The sequence below is a fragment of the Pseudophryne corroboree genome, chromosome 6 (genome assembly GCF_028390025.1).
Source record: "Pseudophryne corroboree isolate aPseCor3 chromosome 6, aPseCor3.hap2, whole genome shotgun sequence".
Classification (NCBI taxonomy): domain Eukaryota; kingdom Metazoa; phylum Chordata; class Amphibia; order Anura; family Myobatrachidae; genus Pseudophryne; species Pseudophryne corroboree.
This window is the reverse complement of record NC_086449.1, coordinates 390,100,780-390,115,107: the sequence shown is the minus strand read 5'-3', so window position 1 is coordinate 390,115,107 and position 14,328 is coordinate 390,100,780.

The following is a 14,328-nucleotide window of genomic DNA, read 5'->3' as shown; positions in this document are numbered from 1 at the left end:
GACGGTGTCCCCCTTTATACACATTGCGGCAGCCAGTCCCCCTTTTTACACATTGCGGCAGCCAGTCCCATTTTACACATTGCGGCAGCCAGTCCCATTTTACACATTGCGGCAGCCAGTCCCATTTTTTACACATTGCGGCAGCCAGTCCCATTTTTTACACATTGCGGCAGCCATCCCCATTTTTTACACATTGCGGCAGCCATCCCCATTTTTTACACATTGCGGCAGCCATCCCCATTTTTTACACATTGCGGCAGCCATCCCCATTTTACACATTGTGGCAGCCAGTCCCATTTTTTACACATTGCGGCAGCCAGTCCCATTTTTTACACATTGCGGCAGCCATCCCCATTTTTTACACATTGCGGCAGCCATCCCCATTTTACACATTGCGGCAGCCAGTCCCATTTTTTACACATTGCGGCAGCCAGTCCCATTTTTTACACATTGTGGCAGCCATCCCCATTTTTTACACATTGCGGCAGCCAGTCCCATTTTTTACACATTGCGGCAGCCAGTCCCATTTTTTACACATTGCGGCAGCCAGTCCCATTTTACACATTGCGGCAGCGATCCCCCTTTTTTACACATTGCGGCAGCCAGTCCCATTTTTTACACATTGCGGCAGCCAGTCCCATTTTTTACACATTGCGGCAGGCGGTGTCCGAGAGAGAGACAGAGAGAGACAGAGAGAGAGAGAGAGAGAGAGAGAGAGAGAAAGAGACAGAGAGACAGAGAGAGAGAGAGAGAGAGAGAGAGAGAGAGGGGGGGGGATATACTTACCTTCTCCCCGCTGACAGGCTCCTCGTGCTGCTCCCTCGGTGGCGGCAGTGAGATGAGAAGGAGGAGGAGGGAGGGGGAGCAGGGAGCCGCAGCAGCGCTATGTTATTGGTAGTAAGCGCCGCTGCAGCATCCCCCTCTCCTTCCGTATTGGCTGCCGGGCAGCCAATACGGAAGGAGAGGGGGATGCTGCAGCGGCGCTTACTACCAATAACATAGCGCTGCTGCGGCTCCCTGCTCCCCCTCCCTCCTCCTCCTTGTCCGCTGCCTCCGGCGCTGGTCTCTCTCCTCCAGCGCGCGGCGCACGGCGCACACAGAGGCGGCATGTAATGAGTCAATTTGACTCATTACATGCCGCTGGCCGTGCGCCCCCAGGGCAACTGCGCTGTGTGCCAAGCCCCCTTGGCACACACGTAGTTACGGCTCTGAGTGTCCGTCCAGCCAGTACCCACAGTGTCCGTCCAGTCAGTACCCACAGTGTCCCTCCAGCCAGCCCCCACAGTGTCCCTCCAGCCAGCCCCTACAGTGTCCCTCCAGCCAGCCGAATCTAATGCAATAAAGCTATGGTAAAGAAAAAAAAATGGATGGAGCCTGTAGCTTCCTATGCACTGTTGATCATGCAGCATTGCAATCAACGTTCAGAGCTAGGTTTATCTGTGGGCCCCTAGAACTTCAGGGCCTGGTACAGCTGAGGTCCTAGTCTTCCCCCTGTAATCGAGCCTGGATTTAAACCTTTGGGGTGTAGACAGTGTACTGTATATGTACTGCATTGATACTTTAATATATCAAATAAAATACAAGTTGTATGATATATTGTAAATAGAAAGCAGTACAATAGAGCCACATGATGTACTCTGTAAACTGTTACTACCACTGAAGTAAAAAATTTGACATAGGCCCTCATTCCGAGTTGATCGGTCGCAAGGCGAATTTAGCAGAGTTACACACGCTAAGCCGCCGCCTACTGGGAGTGAATCTTAGCTTCTTAAAATTGCGACCGATGTATTCGCAATATTGCGATTACTAACTACTTAGCAGTTTCAGAGTAGCTCCAGACTTACTCTGCCTGTGCGATCATTTCAGTGCTTGTCGTTCCTGGTTGACGTCATAAACACACCCAGCGTTCGCCCAGGCACTCCCACCGTTTCTCCGGCCACTCCTGCGTTTTTTCCGGAAACGGTAGCGTTTTCAGCCACACGCCCCTGAAACGCCGTGTTTCCGCCCAGTAACACCCATTTCCTGTCAATCACATTACGATCGCCGGAGCGAAGAAAAAGCCGTGAGTAAAAATACTTTCTTCATAGTAAAGTTACTTGGCGCAGTCGCAGTGCGAACATTGCGCATGCGTACTAAGCGGATTTTCACTGCGATGCGATGAAAAATACCGAGCGAACAACTCGGAATGAGGGCCATAGTCTCAGTCTGGGAATTTCCAAAGTCTTTAAATGTTCTAGCGGCAGGAATGTACTCAACAAAACATCCTGAATAAGTAAAACTGCTCAAAAAAGTGTTCGTTTTTTAAAAGGTAATTTATGAAAATGTTTTTGTTTTTTAATCCACAGTCATTTTGCACAATAAAACTCCCCTGTTTAAGAGGATTTATCATTTTAAAACAAAAATATCCAGCTCCCCATGAAGAGCAGCTTTCTGTCACCTTGTAGAGATGTGCCCTGTGGGCACATCTCTGGTGGTGTCCCTAGCTGGGGACAGCGCTGGGGCAGCTTGTCTGTCCCCAGCGCTGGGTGCGTGGCGGCGGGTGTCCGGTGCAGGGATTACCCTTTTCCCTGCACCGGACCAGAGGCTGCGGAGGGGTTTGAATGTTGGCTCCCTCCGGGAGTCAATCGCGGCTCCCGGAGCGGCAGCCAATCAGAGAGGGACGCGGCGAGCCAATCGGCGCTCGCCGCGTCATAGGCCCCGCCCCCGGCATCTGACGTCAGACGCCGGGCGGGAGCCGAAGAGACGGCGCGCGCGGAAGAGCGCGAAGAAAGAAGACGGGCGGGAGCAGCGGAGATCGTCGGCGCGCAGGAGCGCAGAAGATAGTCCGGCGCGGAGGAGAAGACGACGGCCGTGGGAAGAAGAGCTCCGGTGGCCGCTGAAGAGGCCGGAAGACGTCGGGCTCCGGGAAGATGTCCAGCGGCGGCTGGACGCGGCGAAGAGACGGCGGCGCCGCTGGCCAGGACGGGCCAGCGGCAGAAGAATGCATCCAGGCCGAGAAGGCTGCAGTGGTGGGAAGCAATTGAGCTGTGCAGTTCCCCACTGCAGCCTTCTCCACCGCAGGTAGGCCCTTCTAAGGTGCCCCCTTCTCTCCTCCCTAGACCACCGGGTGTTCGGGCATTAGGCCCGTGGGCAGAGTCAGGCCCTCTCGGCCTGTGGGCATTCAGTCGGGCCCTCCCGGCCCGTGGGCACAAGCGTGGTCGGCTCTCTGGGTCCAAGGCCACGTGCAGCCGGGGTTCCACCCGGCCCGTGGCCCGAGTACCCAGACCCGACCACATTGATAGGGGGTTTGGGCATTTGGGCAAAGCGCCGCAGGAGGCGGGCACTAGGCCCGGGGGCAGTTCAGGCATTAGGCCTGTGGGGACGTTAGAGGGCAGTAGGCCCTAGTGTATTTTGGCCGAATAGGTATATATAAGGTGACCCTGGGCACAAGGCCCAGGTCACCCAACGGGCAGCAAGTTAGGCGGGCGCTAGGCCCGTGGGCGAAGTCAGGCCTCCGGCCTGTGTGCAGCTAGGGGGCGCTAGGCCCAGTGAATTAGAGCCCCCGAGGTGAATACAGGTGGCCCTGGGCGCTAGGCCCAGGCCACCCCGAGGTATTTAGGAAGGCAGATCTGAGGCCCACCTAAGGGAAGGCACAGGAGGTGGGTAGGCCGTGCGGTACCCACCCCCTTCCAGCGGCAGGTAGGGATTTAAAGGGACAACACCGTGTGATATTGCATTCCGATATTGTGATGTATGTTGTTACCGTGCAGGGCAAAGTGTCTGTGTTTGCATAGTTTTGTTGCACCACACCCACAGAGCTAGTTTGAGGGCTCTGCCGTTGTATTTAGTATAGGGTGTGACACTAGGGTAGAGTTAGGCCCTGCACGGCTGTCTCTCTTTGCCTCCTTACAGGGACCTGTAAGTGGAGAAGATCGGAGTGCAAGACTTGTGGCGGTGAGTAGCATCCGTGTACGTTTGTCCCTTGTCTGTCCCCGAGCGCCGGAGTCGGGATTGCTCACGGACGTGAGAATCCTTTTCATCACACTACGTGCGAAAGCGCGAGTGTGTGAAATCTGGGTGGCTGAGGCTTTGTGCCGGTGATGACCATTCACCCAACCGGTGAAGGTCGCGGCCACCCCTGGGGTATCCCCTGTTCCAGCGGAAGAAGGGTCGATACCCCCTTTAATGTAGACCATTCTCTCCTCAGCTCGGTCGTCGGTCAGCTCCGAGAGGGAATCGCCGTGTCCGGATCCGACTGAAGATTTCCAGGTCCGTTGAAGGTTCCGGTACCTGAAGGTGAGAGAGAGCGGCGCCTGGTGAGTACCGAGTCTACACCTGCACGGCAGCAGGCACCACACGCACGCACCGCAGCTCCACCCTCTCACACTTGGCGTAGTCGGCAGGATCAAAGAGACCGGATCACGGACACGATGTGGAACACCACCAAGAAGACCTCCCTGCGGACGGCTCCGGAGAAGACTTTCCCCCGGATGTGTGCGGACCAGAGCGACTGGGTGACGGTGTCTGGGGCAGACATCCTGAAGATGGTGCAGCGGTCGGTCCAGCGTGGAAAAGAAGAGCGCCGGGAGAAGGGGCGCAAGAAAGCCGCTGTGACGCCCAGCAAGAAATGTCGGCAAACAGGTCACTTTGCCAGCGAGTGTACTTGGCAAGAGACGTCCCCAAGGAAGGTGGTCCAGGAAGCGGGCCGAAGACGTCAGAAGGGCCAAGCGAAGAACGAGTCCTGGTGTTTGCTCTGCGGAAACTACGGGCATGAGCACAACAGTTGTCCCTGGGACGAAGAGTTGAGCCAAGACGAGGTTGATTCCTGGTGTGAAAACTGTGGAGATCCCCGACATCGGCTCCTGGAATGTCCATGGACGGAAGACAGGACGGACTACGAGGCCACGGTGAAGCAGATGACGGAGTCTCGTCAGCAGCTTTGGGACCGGGTGGCTGCAGAGCCTGTGTGTGCGCTCTGCGAGGCGAGAGGACATGCGCTTCCCGATTGTCCGTGGGATGAAGACCGGATGATTGCGGATGGTCGCGCCCAGAGATGGGAGGAGGAAACCAGGGAAATGGAGCGGAAGGCCTTGCTTGAAGTTAGTTCGCAGGTGCCCATTTCCTCTGAGCCGGAACCAACGGGTGAAGATTCCCCAGTGAAGGAGGTGGACCAGAAACCCGTCTTGGAGAAGGTGGCAGTGGCCCTCCCTTGTTGGAAGTGTCGGCGACCAGGACATGCGGCCAGTGAGTGCCCCTGGGAAGATGCCGCGGACCTACTCTGTCCCAAGAAAGTGACCCCAGTAACGAAGGATCCTTTCCCGCAGCAGGCGGAGGTGGACGACTGGGAGGAGAAGAGACCACGCTGCGAAGAAAAGCGCGAAGACCCAGTGACTGGGACGTCCGGGATCTCCCCGCGATGGAACCGTCCACGTCCAAGACGTGCGGAACAGATGTGTCCTGGGTACCTAGAGATGCCAGCGGAAGCGAAGGAGTACGCTGAGGAAGTAACGATGCCAGCGGAAGCGAAGGAGTACGCTGAGGAAGTAACGATGCCAGCGGAAACGAAGGAGTACGCTGAGGACGCAGAGGTACCAGCGGAAGAGACTAAGTACTCTGAGGAGGAAAACGAGACCCCAGTACAGATATCGGAGGAGGACTCGGACTACGGTGAGCTGTCCGCCGACGAATCTCTCCCAGGACAGATGGAGGACGACTCTGGCATCGGAAGCGCCGACGAGAGTGACTGGCAAGATCGGGTGGAGTCATGCTCCCAGTTGAATGCCCTCCGTGAAGAGGAGGAGATAGTCCTGGAGCAAGAGTACCTGCCGGGAGTGCAGAGATGGACGGACGTACGGGGAGAGGATCGCGATGCCGTGGGAGGACCCGTTCCAGAGGAAGACACAGGACCTTTGGAGATGCCCCACGAGGAAATGCGACATGTGGTGGCTGTTGCCCGGGAGGAAACGGATGCCCCGGAGGATTCCGCTGTTGGGTGGTGGTCGATACCACACCCGGAAGACAGGGACGAAGCCACAGACTATATCGGAGGTCAAGAGTGGGTGACCGTTGTCCCCGTGGAGGAAGATTCCCCTTGGTGGCCAACGTCGAGCGACCGTGAGGAGATGCCACTCCCCCAGAGGATCCGCCGATGGAGGTCAGGACATAAGAGGAACCCGGAGCTGGAGGAGGAAGGGTGTGGGGTCACGGCCGGTCCAGGCTGGGCCCCCGAATGCACCTTCACCGGAAGGACCTTGGAATTCCCTGACCCGCGGACCATGGACGCCGTGAGGAACTTTGTAGGGACTACAAAGGAAAAAGGGGGGGGGAAATGTAGAGATGTGCCCTGTGGGCACATCTCTGGTGGTGTCCCTAGCTGGGGACAGCGCTGGGGCAGCTTGTCTGACCCCAGCGCTGGGTGCGTGGCGGCGGGTGTCCGGTGCAGGGATTACCCTTTTCCCTGCACCGGACCAGAGGCTGCGGAGGGGTTTGAATGTTGGCGCCCTCCGGGAGCCAATCGCGGCTCCCGGAGCGGCAGCCAATCAGAGAGGGACGCGGCGAGCCAATCGGCACTCGCCGCGTCATAGGCCCCGCCCCCGGCGTCTGACGTCAGACGCCGGGCGGGAGCCGAAGAGACGGCGGGCGCGGAAGAGCGCGAAGAAAGAAGACGGGCGGGAGCAGCGGAGATCGTCGGCGCGCAGGAGCGCAGAAGATAGTCCGGCGCGGAGGAGAAGACGACGGCCGTGGGAAGAAGAGCTCCGGTGGCCGCTGAAGAGGCCGGAAGACGTCGGGCTCCGGGAAGATGTCTAGCGGCGGCTGGACGCGGCGAAGAGACGGCGGCGTCGCTGGCCAGGACGGGCCAGCGGCAGAAGAATGCATCCAGGCCGAGAAGGCTGCAGTGGTGGGAAGCAATTGAGCTGTGCAGTTCCCCACTGCAGCCTTCTCCACCGCAGGTAGGCCCTTCTAAGGTGCCCCCTTCTCTCCTCCCTAGACCACCGGGTGTTCGGGCATTAGGCCCGTGGGCAGAGTCAGGCCCTCTCGGCCTGTGGGCATTCAGTCGGGCCCTCCCGGCCCGTGGGCACAAGCGTGGTCGGCTCTCTGGGTCCAAGGCCACGTGCAGCCGGGGTTCCACCCGGCCCGTGGCCCAAGTACCCAGACCCGACCACATTGATAGGGGGTTTGGGCATTAGGCCCAAGCCACCTCAAAGCGCCGCAGGAGGCGGGCACTAGGCCCGGGGGCAGTTCAGGCATTAGGCCTGTGGGGACGTTAGAGGGCAGTAGGCCCTAGTGTATTTTGGCCGAATAGGTATATATAAGGTGACCCTGGGCACAAGGCCCAGGTCACCCAACGGGCAGCAAGTTAGGCGGGCGCTAGGCCCGTGGGCGAAGTCAGGCCTCCGGCCTGTGTGCAGCTAGGGGGCGCTAGGCCCAGTGAATTAGAGCCCCCGAGGTGAATACAGGTGGCCCTGGGCGCTAGGCCCAGGCCACCCCGAGGTATTTAGGAAGGCAGATCTGAGGCCCACCTAAGGGAAGGCACAGGAGGTGGGTAGGCCGTGCGGTACCCACCCCCTTCCAGCGGCAGGTAGGGATTTAAAGGGACAACACCGTGTGATATTGCATTCCGATATTGTGATGTATGTTGTTACCGTGCAGGGCAAAGTGTCTGTGTTTGCATAGTTTTGTTGCACCACACCCACAGAGCTAGTTTGAGGGCTCTGCCGTTGTATTTAGTATAGGGTGTGACACTAGGGTAGAGTTAGGCCCTGCACGGCTGTCTCTCTTTGCCTCCTTACAGGGACCTGTAAGTGGAGAAGATCGGAGTGCAAGACTTGTGGCGGTGAGTAGCATCCGTGTACGTTTGTCCCTTGTCTGTCCCCGAGCGCCGGAGTCGGGATTGCTCACGGACGTGAGAATCCTTTTCATCACACTACGTGCGAAAGCGCAAGTGTGTGAAATCTGGGTGGCTGAGGCTTTGTGCCGGTGATGACCATTCACCCAACCGGTGAAGGTCGCGGCCACCCCTGGGGTATCCCCTGTTCCAGCGGAAGAAGGGTCAATACCCTCTTTAATGTAGACCATTCTCTCCTCAGCTCGGTCGTCGGTCAGCTCCGAGAGGGAATCGCCGTGTCCGGATCCGACTGAAGATTTCCAGGTCCGTTGAAGGTTCCGGTACCTGAAGGTGAGAGAGAGCGGCGCCTGGTGAGTACCGAGTCTACACCTGCACGGCAGCAGGCACCACACGCACGCACCGCAGCTCCACCCTCTCACAACCTGTGCAATCACTTTTTGCTACGTGCAGTCATTTAAATGTGAATAGAAGGGTATGTATACCAGTGTAACACCCCCGGGTTGGCGGGTATGTCTAAGTGATTGAGAGAGAGGTATCACAGGTGTTGTGTGGCTATGTGACGGACCTTTCCCCTGAACTGTTTCTCCCCATACCTTGTCTTGTAGTACCGTGCTCAGAGAGGTAGGATAGATTGATAGTAACAAAACAGGAGTTAGAGGTACATTTACAAAGCAGTGATAAGAGCGGAGAAGTGAGCCAGTGGAGAAGTGCCCATGGCAACCAATCAGCACTGAAGTAACGGCTATAATTTGCATACTATAAAATGATACAGAGCTGCTGATTGGTTGATGGGGAAATTTCTCCACTGGCTCACTTCTCCGCTCTTACCACTGCTTAGTAAATGTACCCCTTAGTCAGCAATTCCAACAAGATGTCTTTTTATTGAGCTGCAATGAACTTGGATTAAAGATTATGATTGGTTAAATGGTATTAAATTTGAATAGTCACAAAAAAAGAATTGGGCATCAAAGAAGAACAAAAAAAAAGACAGTTGGCTACAGTTCACACCGCAAAGGATCATTCAATATGCAAAAAACAATCGATTTCAATCACAGAAATATGGCATATTATCATTTGAATTACAGATGAACATGTTATAACTGGAATCACACATATTAGCAAAGGATAACTGGAATCACAGTCTATAATGTGGTCATGAGTAGAGTAATGAAAACACAATCAGCAATAACAAACACTAACTTTCTAGATTTCCCTAGCCAAAGTACAATGATCTTCACTGTCAATAAACATTGGAGCTCTGGTAGAATTCTGCAGTTCCACAATGTGTCAATGGGAGAAATTGGCACACAGATGTATAAGGAATCCTGGGTTGTGACAGTTACAAATGTTTCTCAGGTCTATCTTAAGAGGTTGTAACTACCGAAGGGATAGTAGTGTCCCTAAACAAATTTAACTCACTTAACAATGAGGGTCTTTTGGTTGAACAAACTCATTCTCTATCTCTCTCTCTCTCTCTCTCTCTCTCTCTCTCTCTCTCTCTCTTTCTCAGTTACAGGGCTTTACTTGTACTTGCAGAGATAATTCAGTCTTTCCAGAATAAATGTCTGCCTTGCACTTATAATAAAACTCAGGCTTTAATATCTCACAGTATCAATGTGGGGGAAAGGTTTGTCTTTAATAACCTCTTTCCAGGGTTTTGCTTGTGGAACATGCTGTCCGCGTCCTTCAAAACTGTACAACTGGTGACAAGCCCTACAATGCGAAACACGCATTGCGTTTCTAGGTCCTCATGCACAGGACCAGGTTCAAGAAACACTGGCAGCTTGATAAGTGTCTGACTTTTATATTTATATGTACCATTTGTCTGTTTTTCTCATGTGATTGGGGTCAATTGAAATATATTTAATACCAACAACCCATTCATCCTAACACTATCAGTTGGGCTTCCTTTAAGCCACCTAATATTTAAGAGAGACTCTTCTTGTGTGGTGTGTGTCCCCGCTCTCCTGCGCTGGTGGTAGATGTGAAGCTCCGCACAACAGCAGATGCCCCTACATTTACTTTTTTCTCTCCCCTCAGACCCATCCCTCCACACTCTCATCCTCCTGTTCACTATCCGTTCGGACACACAGGAGACAGTAGAAGTGGGGGAGGATCATATGAGCCTATCACACATTTCTGTGTATCTATGTAACAAATGGATACATAAACTATTTGTAATATGCACAGTGTTTCATGTCATTTGGACAACTGAGATTTATTCCTGACTATAGCATGTTGAATAGTGACATACAATTATCATTTATGTTTGCATATTAATCTGTTTTACGAAGTAAATCTCATGCAGTGTCTGAATTAAACTGTTCCAAATCATATATTCTCGCCTATGTACAAGCAGCTTGACTGAGGATCTAGTTAGACTAGCGGAATGGTCAAGAGTGTGGCAATTACAGTTTAATGCCCAAAAATGCAAAATCATGCACTTGGGTCTCAAAATCCAAAGGATAAATATAGTATTAATGGCACTATAATGGAAACTAGTGAGGATGAAAATGATCTAGAAGTCACTATTTCAGGTGACTTAAAGGCAGGAAAGCAATATAACAAAGCAATGAGGAAGGCAAGTCAGATGCTTGGCTGCATTGGGAGAGGAATCAGCAGCAGAAAGAAAGAAGTAATAATGCCACTGTATAGGTCATTGGTACGGCCTCATCTAGAATACTGTGTTCAGTTCTGAGGGTCATATCTTCAAAAGGATTGTAATACATTAGAGACTGTACAAAGAAGGGCAACTAAAATGGTGCATGGCCTACATCACAAAACATACCCAGAAATACTAAAAAATCTCAATATGTATAGTTTGGAGCAGAGAAGGGAAAGGGGGGACATGATAGAAACTTTCAAATATATCAAGAGTTTTAACAAAGTCCAGGAGGGAAACATTCTCCATATGAAGAGAAGCAATAGGACACGAGGACATGCACTGAGACTGGAGGGGGGGAGGTTCAGGAGAAATATGAGGAAAAATTACTTCACAGAAAGGGTACTTCCACAAGTGGAATAGCCTCCCATCAGAGGTGGTAGAGGCTAAGACAGTAGAGCAATTCAAACATGCATGGGATAGACATAAGGATATCCTTACAATATAAGATATAAGGATCAAATAAGTTTTGAGATAAAAATATGGTTAAAAAAAAGGGTAGACTAGATGGGCCAAGTGGTTCTTATCTGCCGTCAAATTCTATGTTTCTATGTTTAATGTCTTGTCTCATTCTTTTGCAATTTTTAAACTCTTTTCAATAAAAACAGCCTTGAACAATAAGTGATTAATAGGATGGATTTACCACCCATTATTGGCAATCACTAACATCATTGGCTGATACATAGACAATTGTTGTTATGCCAACAAAAATTCTTACTTAGAATTGTATTTTAAACTCTGTAAATTATTTGTGTGTTTTTCTTAATAAACCTATCTTTCTATATTATACTGATTAGCATTTCACCATTATGTGTGTATTGAGAAACAATATTCTGTAATTTTTTTTTTAAAGTATATCAATAAAAATTGAAATTTAGAATATAACAAAGTGTGCACCAACCCAATAAGTCTTCTTTTCTGTCCACAATTTCCAGCTGGTGACAATGGTTACTTAATATCAAACTTTCCCGAGGCTTTGGTCACACAGGTTCTAATGTACTCACTCAGACCCTTAGAGTGGAGGATTTCACTTGCTGGACCAGTTTTCAACGGTTCCGCACTGTTACAAGATGGCTGCGGTGTCCGCGTCTGTCACTAGGCCTGGCAGTGTCAAGGTTTACGGCAGCGACATCTCAACACTCACTCATCCAGCACTTGGCTCTCTGGCAGCACCCTGCTGCTTACACTATGCAGTGCTGCTCTCACCGCCCAGCATCCTGCGGCTGACACTCGCTCTCTGCTCCTCACTCAGCACACGTCCAGCACCTCCCGTCTCCACACTGCTCCTCCTCCTTCTTCTTCCCACAAGGCTCCTTTCTACCCAGGCTGCCCTGCCCAATCAGCTTTTCACAGTCAGCCCATGTGATCGGTCCAGGATCCCCGCTTACCTCCTGCTGTGCCAGCACCCTCCTCTGCTGTTACTGTGGACTTGTCAGTGATCTTAAAGGGGCACACACATACCATTTTACTGGGAACCACACTAGAAGAGATGGTCTGGATTCTCGCTTGTCACGTTTGCAGCCTCCTTCCCCTGTCACTCCATCCTCCCGTCATTCCAGCCGATTTTCCCCCGTCTTTCCAACATCTTTCCTCCTATCTGTCTAGCCTCCTGCCCCCTGTCATTCCAGCCCCCTGTCCTTCCAGCCTCAACTTTACTCTGTCCACTTTATCTCAACCAAGGCTTAGTAAATAGACTCCACAGTCGCTGCCAGGTGCCGGGGGTCATTGCAGTATGCCACTGCACCAGACCTGAAAACAAATGACGAAAGTAAAAATCTAGATTATCATGTAGGAAACGTGCTATGCATAATGAAGCCCTGTTTGTACACATAATAAACATATTTTCTGAAATTAACGAGTAACAGTATATAATCATATTCACGTTACATAATCAAGTAGTCCAACAATGTGTTAGCTACTGATCACAGAAACGTTTCTGCAGAAAACTAGAGGAGCGTGCACATTATAAGACCTGATGTCTGAGTCCATGGAACATATTGTACTAGAACTGCTTGTTTCTGCATTTTTAGACCTGTACACTAGCTATTTTTACATGACTTCTCATCAATCAGTCTACAGTCCTTACTGCTGCAATCACTGGTTCCCACTGGACAGAATATTTACAGTAAGGCGACAAATGTAAGAGACTGACAGCGCCTGACAGCACAGCCTGGAGTCTCAACAGGTGCTGTCTGCCAACCCAAACAATGTTCACCAGCAAGCTGCCATGATCTGAAAATATTTTCCGCTTACTTGGCATAGTATGCAGAATTAGGAGAGCATGCACCATAACACTAGTCTGAATATCCTAGAAATTATGCTACACATGAATATAGGATCCTCTAAATACAGTACAGCCGAGTTTGTACTGCATGGGTTTATTCTGTAAATACAGCACATTTCATCATTACATGCTGATGCAATTAAATATTTTGGTTAAATATATCCCTTTTTATATGTTACCCATTTAAAAGAGGAATCTTTTTTCCATTTAGTTTTTATTCTAAAGGGATTATTTACAATTCTTGCTCTGTCTTTATACTATATCGTACATTAGTAAAAGGGTTTATTGCTATGCAGGTAGAGAGGAAACAGATGATATCTGTGTTATTCAGATGTGGAAGCAAATCAAAAAAGCAAGCAACTGGGCAAGGGAAGCAGTTACAATACGGGAGCCCGGCGGTCAAAATACCGACGCTGGAATCCTGACTTGCGGACACAATCCCGACATCAGAATACTGACAAGGGGAGGAGTCCCGGTCATCAAAATACAGATGCCGGGAATCCCAACCGTCATCTCAGCGGGACTCGATCGCGCGTGTGTGTGTTCGGGGGGTGTTTAGGTTTAGGCATGAGAAGGGGTGTAGGGACTGGATGGTTAGGGTTAGGTACTGGGGAGGGAGGGTTAGATTTAAGTACATAGAAGGGGGGTTAGGGTTAGGCATCAAGCGGGGAGGGTTAGGTTTAGGCAGCGGGAATAGGAGGGTTAGGGTTAGGCTTTGGCACCCACAGAGGAGGGTTAGGGTAAGGGTAGGGGTGGGTTAATGTCTTCACTATGGGGCTATCAGGATTTTGATGGCTAGGATGCCGTTGTCGGTATTCTGACCGATGGCATCCCGTCCATCGGGATTACATACTGAACCCCTAGGCACTGCAGGTGGGGCAGATGCAACATTTGCAGAGACAGATTTGGGTGGAGTGTATCCAAACTGAAATCTAAATTGCAGTGTAAAAATAAAGCTGTGGGCTACATGCAAAAGCAACCAGTATTTACCCTGCACAGAAAAAATATAAATATATTTCCTCCCCTTGCATTGCAAAATGGTTTGTTCCAGATACAAACTTACGTGCTTCTTCTGCCTTGCTTCCAAATCCAAATCAGGTCAGAAAATGAATTTTCATTTGTAAATCATCTCAGAGAAGATCGACAACGTGCAAATTATGTAGGGTGATTAATTATTACCAAAAGACTATGTTTCCATAGGTAATATATGAGTGAAGAATACCTTGAACAGAGTAATATAATACTGTGTATCAGGGTCGTACCTAGAGATTTGTGGGCCCCATAGCAAAATCCTGAAAGGCCCCCCCTCCGCCATTGTCACTACAATGCCCCTTAGGGGAGCAGGAGAGAGAATGAGAGGAGTGAGAGAGAGAAAGACAAAGAGGGTGTCGGGGGCAGCGGAGAGGGGGGAGTCAGAGAGAGTGTCAGGAAGAGACAGTCTGTGTGGGGATAGAGAACGAGAGAGACAGTGTCTGAGAGAGAGGGAGAAATAGTGTCAGAGAGAGAGTGTCAGGGAGAGAGTGAGTTTAAGTGTCAGGAAGAGAGAGAGGGGGAGAT